Below are 10,109 nucleotides of genomic sequence, written 5' to 3'. Positions count from 1 at the left end.
TTTTTTGCGAAATGCATTCTGGGACTTTTATTTTTGTATCAACTGCTCGTTTTTGATGAAGTCAGTAGATGTGCTTTTCAATTAAATTTAATCACACATTCATTTTCTTTAATTCAATTTTGTAATATCTTTAAACTGTATTTGTTGTGAACTGTGACCAAAACGAACTTTGGTGTATGGTGTCCGACTTAGATCAAATTAGTTGCGCCTTCTGTTTACAATCGCTGGGCTCTGGATAAAATGTACAATAATTAATAGGCTCAGACGCAATCTCAGAAGCAGCTAACCATGGCGAACTATGTTCTGGACATAGATATAGGAATTACTTCAGTCAAAGTTGTGTTACTTGATATTAGATCAAAAACAGTAACGAATAGCTTATCTTTGCAAACCAAGATGGCTATCATCAGCGACGAAACGCATGTATGTAGAGTACCAGTCAAAAGTTTGGACACGCCTACTCATTCAAGGGTTTTTCTTTATTTTACTATTTTCTACATTGTAGAAAAATAGTGAAGACATCAAAACTATGTAATGGCACACATGGAATCATGTAATAACCAAAAAATGTTAAACAAATCAAAATATATTTTAGATTCTTCAAAGTAGCCACCTTTGGCCTTGATGACAGCTTTGCACACTCTTGGCATTCTCTCAACCAGCTTCACCAGGAATGCTTTTCCAACGGTCTTGAAGGAGTTCCCACATATGCTGAGCACTTGTTGGCTGCTTTTCCTTCACTCTGCTGTCCAACTCATCCCAACCCATCTTAATTGGGTTGAGGTCGGGTGATTGTGGAGGCCAGGTCATCTGATGCAGCACTCCATCATTCTTCTTCTTGGTCAAATAGCCCTTACACAGCCTGGAGGTGTGTTGGGTCATTGTCCTGTTGAAAAACAAATGATAGTCCCACTAAGCTCAAACCAGATGGGATGGCGTATCGCTGCAGAATGCTGTGGTAGCCATCCTGGTTAGGTGTGCCTTGAACTAAAAATAAATCACTGATAGTGTCACCAGCAAAACACCATCACACCTCCTCCTCCATCCGTTCACCTACTCTGCGTCTTACAAAGACACAGCTTTTGGAACCAAAAATCTCAAGTTTGGATTCATCAGACCAAAGGACAGATTTCCACTTGTCTAATGGCCCAAGCAAGTCTTTTCTTATTATTGGTGTCCTTTAGTAGTGGTTTCTTTGTAGCAATTCGACCAAGAAAGCCTGATTTAAGCAGTCTCCTCTGAACAGTTGACGCTGAGATGTGTCTGTTACTTGAACTCGTTGAAGCATTTATTTGGGCTGGAATTTCTTAGGCTGGTAACTGGTAATAGGGCTATCTTCTGTGTACCACCCCTACCTTGTCACAACGCATTAAGAAGGAAAGAAATTCCACAACTGAACTTTTAACAAGGCATGCCTCTCAATTGAAATGCATTCCAGGTGACTACCTCATGAAGCTGATTGAAAGAATGCCAAGAGTGTGCAAAGCTGTCATCAAGGCCAAAGGTAGCTACTATGAAGAATCTCAAATATAAAATATATTTTGATTTAACTTTTTTGGTTACTACATTATTCCATATGTGTTATTTCATAGTTATGGCGTCTTCACTACTATTCTACAATGTAGAAAATAGTAAAAAATTTAGATAAACCCTTTAATAAGTAGGTGTGTCCAAACTGCAACTTTTCAGTTACTGGCCCAACACTCTTAACCGCTAGGCTACCTGCCACTTAAAGGATTCTACAAAAACAAACAATTCTAGCTTTAATTGTGCAGCCTTTTTAGCAGTTTAAGCTGCTGTGCGTTTGTTCTCAAATTGTATATAATCCTGTTGATTTATAGATTTCTTTAAAAAATATATGATTGGGTTTTCTTTTGCAGGCCAAAAAGCAGGACACTTGACAAATCATAACAACTCTGAATGAGTGCATCACATCTCTGCATAGAGACAAGCTCCAGAATGTCTGTAGAATTGGGGTGTCTGAACAAATGCATGCGGTTATATTCTGGAAAGCCCAAAAAGGTAAAACATTTTTTGGGTCATAAATAGTGTGTCACCAACTATTAGGCCTATGTGATATAGATTTTTGATTTAGAAAATACCAGATCTCTTTATGATCACTGTATACCCTCAAGCTCTTCAGACCTAGAGACACCAGTCAGCTGATCACCCGGCAGGATGGGTGCTGCAACTGTAATTTCCTGTGTACTCTTCCAAACCCAGACTCACATGTCATCATAGCCACGGGCTTTGATTGTGACACTATCTTCTGGTACATGAGACATATACCAGCGTACATATCACTGACAAGCTGAAATGGTCCACCCACACAGACAGTGTGATGAAGAAGGTGCAACAGCATTCTGCTTTTCACTTTGCATTTGAATGCAGGCTGGGGTTCCTGTCTGACTTCACTGTGACAGGAACAATCAATGAATATATGGTGTCCATGCTTTGTGGTTCGGAGAGCTGTGCTATGATGACTGGCCAGTATGCAGCCAGCTGGGCTACTTCAAAACTGCCACCAACCAGTGGAACATAGATATGTGAGCACAATATCCTGGCCTCGTTCTTCTTGTTCTTCTTCTTGATCTTCTTTTTGTTCTTCTTTTAGCACTAAGTCTATTTTAGTACAGAAGGATGTTATTACTAACATACTACATACTGAACATTATAAGAATGGATGTGTTGTGATATGTTGTAGGTTAGCTAACATGCAGCTGTGGACGTGTTTAACTATACCTGTGGGTACCAGAAGTCTGCACAAGAATAGTAAAACAACAAAACATTTACCAACTGGGGACATTTTGTTGGTCCCCACAAGGTCAAATGCTGTTTCTAGGAGGTTTAGGGTTGAGGTTAGAATTAGTGTTAGGGTTAGAAGCTAGGGTTAGTTTTAGGGTTAGGGTTGGGAGCTAGGGTTAGGGTTAGGGTTTGGTTTTTGGGTTAGGGTTAAGGTTAGGGTCAGGGTTAGGGTAAGGGTACAGGTTAGGGTTGGAGTTAGGTTTAGAGTTAGGGGTTATGGAAAATAGGATTTTGAATGTGACTGAATTGTATGTCCCCAGAAGGTTAGCTGCGCAAGACTGTGTGTGTGTGTGCATGCTCTAATCTGAACGATGCTGGCTTTCCTGTGCACCTGCCTCCCTGCGATGCTGGCTTTCCTGTGCACCTGCTCCCTGAGTGTGTGCCATCTGGCTGCATGGTTGTGCAGACGTGCTCTGAGTGGCATGGTGTCCACGCCAACACACCTGTAGGGGCAGCCCTAGGGGACTTCCAGTGTTCTGTCTACTCCTGCATGACTAACTAGGATGGACGCAGGTGAATCCTGGGGAAGAGGGGTGGTCTGACCTTTGAATTTCAATAGTATTGCTGAACGAGGATCGGATAGGTTTAAGCTATATGGTAATAGCTCCACCTTACACTTCCTAATATTCTAAGTGGAAAACTAACCATTCTGTGCTTACACCTATCCATCTTTCAGATCTACAGTAGTGCCTAAATGCTAATGGTAGGGGGGCTTCGAGGGCACAGCGGTCTAAGGCTCTGCATCTCAGTGCTAGAAGCATCACTACAGACCATGGTACGATTCCAGGCTGTATTACAACCGGCCGTGATTGGGAGCCCCATAGGGGGGCGCACAATTGGCCCAGCGTCGTCCGGGTTTGCCTGGTGTAGGCCGTCATTGTAAATAAGAATTTGTTCTTAACTGACCTACCTAGTTAAATAAAGGTTAAATAAAAAATGTTTTAATCACAACTTGACCATTGATTAGACTGAGCTAACTATTTCTATCCCTATTTGCATTTGTCAATATAAGCACCTCAGCCCAGCTGACCAATGCCATGCCACTTGACTTCACTCCGCCAAATATCGCTGATCCCACCTCCTCCATCTCCTACTTCCGCTACTTCGATGGCTCCTACTTGGCGGTGACAGCATCGCTCAATGGAGGAAATGTGGTGGCCATTCTTGTAGCCATGCTGAGTGGCTGGATGAATGAGCTAGGTACATTGATTTATAAACATTCACATACTGTCACTGACTTGGTCACAAACCCTGTAAGTTTGTGTCACTTACAGAAGGATTGTTAAATCCTGTTAATTCCACGAGAGACAGAGCTACTGAGTCATTACACCTATTTAATCTTTTTACCTATAGAGGTGGAGGTGAGCGACTCCAGCCTGTATGAGATTCCAAGATGGCGTAGCAGTCGGGCATCTGTTTTCTTTGTCTTGTCCTGTCCCGTGTATATATCGCTTTCTTCGTATATATTTCGTACATATTTTGTATATTTTTAAATCTCAATTTCCATCTACGGACTGAACATACTCTCCTGCAACCAGCCTCACCCAATGTGATATGGATCTGCTATTTTTTATACTTTAGAATCAGAACCCCCGAAGCTAGCCAGCTAACTAGCTAGTAGCTAGTAGTCAGTTAGCCACTGCTAGCGGTCCTCACCGTTAACTCGGACATCAGCCAGCCTCAATTCCTGCCAGTCTGCACAGCGCGATATCAACCCAAAGCATATCGGACTGCTTTTTCTCTACCACACCTCCGGATTCCTACCGCACGCTCTGAACCTTTACTCCGGATCATCACAGCTAGCTAGCTGCTATCCGAGTGTCTACTCCTGGCTAACGTCTCTGTCCCAAAGCAAGCATCGAGCTAGGCCTATCTCCTGGCTAGCCGAAGAGATCCATCAGACAATTCCTGGGTTTCAATACTTCTTTTGCCAATTGGCCTGGACGATTTGCTGCCGACACGGATCCCCGCCGATCCATCATGACTGGTCTGCCGACGTAACCGTTCGAGGGAGTTTTAACAGGCTCTTCCGTTGCGACGTCCCCCTGAGGCCCATCTGCTAGCTTACTATCCCCGGCCTGCTAGCTGTCTGAATCGCCGTGTCTCCAGCTTGCCTAGCTACTCACTCGACCCTATGATCACTCGGCTAAACATGCCTCTCCCTAATGTCAATATTCCTTGTCTATTGCTGTTTTGGTTAGTGATTTTTGCCTTATTTCACCAAAGAGCCTTCAGCCCTGCTCAATATGCCTTAGCTAGCCCTTTTGTTCCACCCCGCTCTAGAGACAAAACCTCTCACATCGTCACTCAATGCCTAGGTTTACCTCCACTGTACTCACATCCTACCATATCCTTGTCTGTACATTATGCTTTGAATCTATTATTTCGCTCCCAGAAATCTGCTCCTTTTACTCTCTGTTCCAAACACACTAGACAACCAGTTCTTATAGCCTTTAGCTGTACTCTTATCCTACTCCTCCTCTGTTCTTCTGGTGATGTAACCCAGGCCCTGCAGCCCCCAGCATCACTCCCATTCCCCAGGCGCTCTCATTTGTTAACTTCTGTAACCTTAACTCCGCCAAGCCGGATGTCCTAGCCGTGTCTGATTGCTGGCTTAGGAAGGCCACCAAAAATCCTGAAATTTCCATCCCTAACTATAACATTTTCTGACAAGATAGAACTGCCAAAGGGGGCAGAGTTGCAATCTATAGCCTGCAAGAGTGCTGTCTTACTATCCAGGTATGTGCCCAAACAATTCGAGCTTCTACTTTTAAAAATCCACCTTTCCAGAAACAATTCTCTCACCGTAGCCACTTGTTATAGACCCCATTCAGCCCCCAGCTGTGCCCTGGACACCATATGTGAATTGATCGCCCCCCATCTATCTTCGGAGTTTGTACTGTTAGGTGACCTAAACTGGGACATGCTTAACACCCCGACCGTCCTACAATCTAAACTAGATGCCTTCAATCTCACACAAATGATCAAGGAACCTACCAGAACCTACTTGCCATCTAAATACATTTCTGCTGTCTTCAACCAGAATCTCAGCGATCACTGCCTCATTGTCTGCGTGCGTGATGGGTCCGCGGTCAAATGACCACCCTTCATCACTGTCAAACTCTCCCTAAAACACTTCAGCAAGCAGGCATTTCTAATCGATCTGGCCCGGGTATCCTAGAAAGATATTGACCTCATCCCATCAGAGGATGCCTGGTTGCTCTTCAAAAGTGCTTTCCTTAAATAACAACAATCTTAAATAAGCATGCCCTGTTCAAAAAATGTAGAACTAAGAACAGATATAGCCCTTGGTTCACCCCAGATCTGACTGCCCTTAACCAGCACAAAACAAATCAAATCAAATCCAATTTTATTTGTCACATACACATGGTTAGCAGATGTTAATGCGAGTGTAGCGAAATGCTTGTGCTTCTAGTTCCGACAATGCAGTAATAACCAACGAGTAATCTAACTAGCAATTCCAAAACTACTACCTTATACACACAAGTGTAAAGGGATAAAGAATATGTACATAAAGATATATGAATGAGTGATGGTACAGAACGGCATAGGCAAGATGCAGTAGATGGTATTGAGTACAGTATATGCATATGAGATGAGTATGTAAACAAAGTGGCATAGTTAAAGTGGCTAGTGATACATGTATTACATAAAGATGCAGTAGAAGATATAGAGTACAGTATATACGTATACATATGAGATGAATAATGTAGGGTATGTAAACATTATATTAAGTAGCATTGTTTAAAGTGGCTAGTGATATATTTTACATCAATTCCCATTATTAAAGTGGCTGGAGTTGAGTTAGTGTGTTGGCAGCAGCCACTCAATGTTAGTGGTGGCTGTTTAACAGTCTGATGGCCTTGAGATAGAAGCTGTTTTTCAGTCTCTCGGTCCCAGCTTTGATGCACCTGTACTGACCTCGCCTTCTGGATGATAGCGGGGTGAACAGGCAGTGGCTCGGGTGGTTGTTGTCCTTGATGATCTTTATGGCCTTCCTGTGACATCAGGTGGTGTAGGTGTCCTGGAGGGCAGGTAGTTTGCCCCCGGTGATGCGTTGTGCGGACCTCACTACCCTCTGGAGAGCCTTACGGTTGTGGGCGGAGCAGTTGCCGTACCAGGCGGTGATACAGCCCGACAGGATGCTCTCGATTGTGCATCTGTAGAAGTTTGTGAGTGCTTTTGGTGACAAGCCAAATTTCTTCAGCCTCCTGAGGTTGAAGAGGCGCTGCTGCGCCTTCTTCACGATGCTGTCTGTGTGGGTGGACCAATTCAGTTTGTCTGTGATGTGTACGCCGAGGAACTTAAAACTTACTACCCTCTCCACTACTGTTCCATCGATGTGGATAGGGGGGTGTTCCCTCTGCTGTTTCCTGAAGTCCACAATCATCTCCTTAGTTTTGTTGACGTTGAGTGTGAGGTTATTTTCCTGACACCACACTCCGAGGGCCCTCACCTCCTCCCTGTAGGCCGTCTCGTCGTTGTTGGTAATCAAGCCTACCACTGTTGTGTCATCTGCAAACTTGATGATTGAGTTGGAGGCGTGCGTGGCCACGCAGTCGTGGGTGAACAGGGAGTACAGGAGAGGGCTCAGAACGCACCCTTGTGGGGCCCCAGTTTTGAGGATCAGCGGGGTGGAGATGTTGTTACCTACCCTCACCACCTGGGGGCGGCCCGTCAGAAAACATATTGTGACGTTCTGCATTAGCATCGAATAGCCCCCGCGATATGCAAATTTTCAGGGAAGTCAGGAACCAAAATACTCAGTCAGTGAAATTTTCTTCCTGTAGCACTAATTCCAAAAAGTTTTGGGACACTGTAAAGTCCATGGAGAATAAGAGCACCTCCTCCCAGCTGCCCACTGCAATGAGGATAGGAAACACTGTCACCACCAATAAATCTACGATAATCGATCATTTCAATAAGCATTTTTCTACGGCTGGCCATGCTTTCCACATGCTTTCCACAACGATATCATAACCACCATCGATAAAAGACAGTACTGTGCAGCCGTTTTCATTGACCTGGCCAAGGCTTTCGACTCTGTTAATCACTGCATTCTTATCGGCAGACTCAACAGCCTTGGCTTCTCAAATGACCGCCTCGCCTGGTTCACCAACTACTTCTCAGATAGAGTTCAGTGTGTCAAATCGGAGGGCCTGTTGTCTGGACCTATGGCAGTCTCTATGGGGGTGCCACAAGGTTAAATTCTCAGGCCGACTCTTTCTCTGTATATATCAATGATGTCGCTCTTGCTGCTGGTGATTCTCTGACCCTGCTCTACGCAGACGACAACATTCTGTATACATCTGGCCCTTTTTGGACACTGTGCTAACAATCCTCCAAACGAGCTTCAACGCCATACAACACTCCTTCCATGGCCTCCAACTGCTTTTCAATGCTAGTAAAAATAGGTGCATTCAACCGATTGCTGCCCGCACCCTCCCGCCTGGCTACCATCACTACTATGGATGGTTCTAGACCTAGAATATGTGGACAACTACAAATACCTAGGTGTCTGGTTAGACTGTAAACTCTCCTTACAGACTCACATTAAGCATCTCCAATCCAAAAATAAATATATAATCGACTTCCTATTTCGCAACAAAGCCTCCTTCACTCATGCTGCCAAACATACCCTCATAAAACTGACTATCCTACCGATCCTTGACTTCGGTGATGTCATTTACAAATAGCCCCCAACACTCTACTCAGCAAACTGGATGTAGTCTATCACAGTGCCATCCGTTTTGTCACCAAAGCCCCATATACTACCCACCACTACGACCTGTATGCTCTCGTTGGCTGGCCCTCGCTTCATACTCGTCGCCAAACCCACTGACTCCAGGTCATCTATACGTCTTTGCTAGGTAAAGCCCCGCCTTATCTCAGCTCAGTGGTCACCATAGAAACACCCACCCTTAGCACGCGCTCCAGCAGGTATATTTCACTGGTCATCCCCAAAGCCAACACTTCCTTTGGCCGCATTTCCTTCCAGTTCTCTACTGCCAATGACGGGAACGAATTGCAAAAATCACTGAAGCTGGAGTCTTATATCTCCCTCTATAACCTTAAGCATCAGCCAATCTGTAAATAGCACCCCATCTACCTCATTAGCACTCCATCTACCTCATCCCCATATTGTTTCTTACCTTCTTCCTCTTTTGCAGCCCAGTATCTCTACTTGCACATCATCATCTGCACATCTATCACTCCAGTGTTAATGCTAAATTGTAATTATTTCTCCTCTATGGCCTATTTATTGCCTTACACCCCTACTCTTCTACATTTGCACACACTGTACATAGATTTTTCAATTTCTTTTTCTTTCTATAGTGTTATTGACTATGTTTGTTTATGTGTAACTCTGTGTTGTTGTTTTTGTCGCACTGCTTTGCTTTATCTTGGACAGGTCGCAGTTGTAAATGAGAACTTGTTCTCAACTGGCCTACCTGGTTAAATAAAATAAAGGTGAAATAAAATAAATAAAAATGAGGAGCTGATCAGATGTGCCCTTAGAGTGGACAGTAGTGACCTGAGGGTGAGTCTTACCATCCGCGGGGAAAGACACGACCCGCTCAGCCTGGGCCAGGTATAAAAAATACACCCCTCCAAACTCTCCCTGGACCACATAACCAGAGCAGTGTGCCAGGCATTCTGGACAATATCATCTCCATGATGCACCCTATCTTCCTTCTGGATGCCGGATTGCAAAGGATCATGGGCAGTGGGAGTGCCTTTTCCCATAACGCGGTGCTCAGACATGAAGCAGAGGGTGTTTTCTTTACCTGTGGAATATGGGCAGGATGTAGACTCAGCTGTGGGCGTGATTATGGTATTTCATGGCAGACTATGAGTTACAAATTCACACACAGAGGGGCATTCCTATTTGTTTATGTCACGGATCCCTCTGGAACATTCATTGCACTCACCTGGCCCCTATTCCCACTGATTGTATTTGTATATATGTGCCCTTTGTTCACCATGGTGCTGTCGATTATTGTTACAATGTCTGTTGGTTCGTGTGAGTACCTGTGCTGTGTGTTTTGGCTTTTCTGCCATTGTGGATTGCGCAGATCGTGCGCTTGTATTATTTATTCAAGGTACTCCTCGCTCTTTTGTTTGGGTTTCTACCCTGTGTTTTGTTACGTGTTTGTTTGGTCTTCGTCCCCGTGCCTTAACACAGCACGCCGTAATTTGGGTAAATAAAAAATAAAACCCGCTGTTACGCATACCTGCGCCTGTCTCCCGAATCATTCAAGCCAACATGACAGTTTACTTGA

At 44.3% G+C, this 10,109-nt stretch overlaps 1 pseudogene; it reads left to right on the top strand.

The window, feature by feature from the left end:
* The first annotated feature begins 288 nt into the window (after positions 1-288).
* On the top strand, positions 289-9,849 carry LOC139419205 (sedoheptulokinase-like; annotated as a pseudogene).
* The last annotated feature ends 260 nt before the right edge of the window (positions 9,850-10,109 follow it).

The sequence above is a fragment of the Oncorhynchus clarkii genome, chromosome 10, assembly GCF_045791955.1.
Source record: "Oncorhynchus clarkii lewisi isolate Uvic-CL-2024 chromosome 10, UVic_Ocla_1.0, whole genome shotgun sequence".
NCBI classification, from domain to species: Eukaryota; Metazoa; Chordata; class Actinopteri; order Salmoniformes; family Salmonidae; genus Oncorhynchus; species Oncorhynchus clarkii.
Note: the sequence above shows the minus strand (reverse complement) of the source record. Positions and strands in the feature narration are given on the sequence as shown.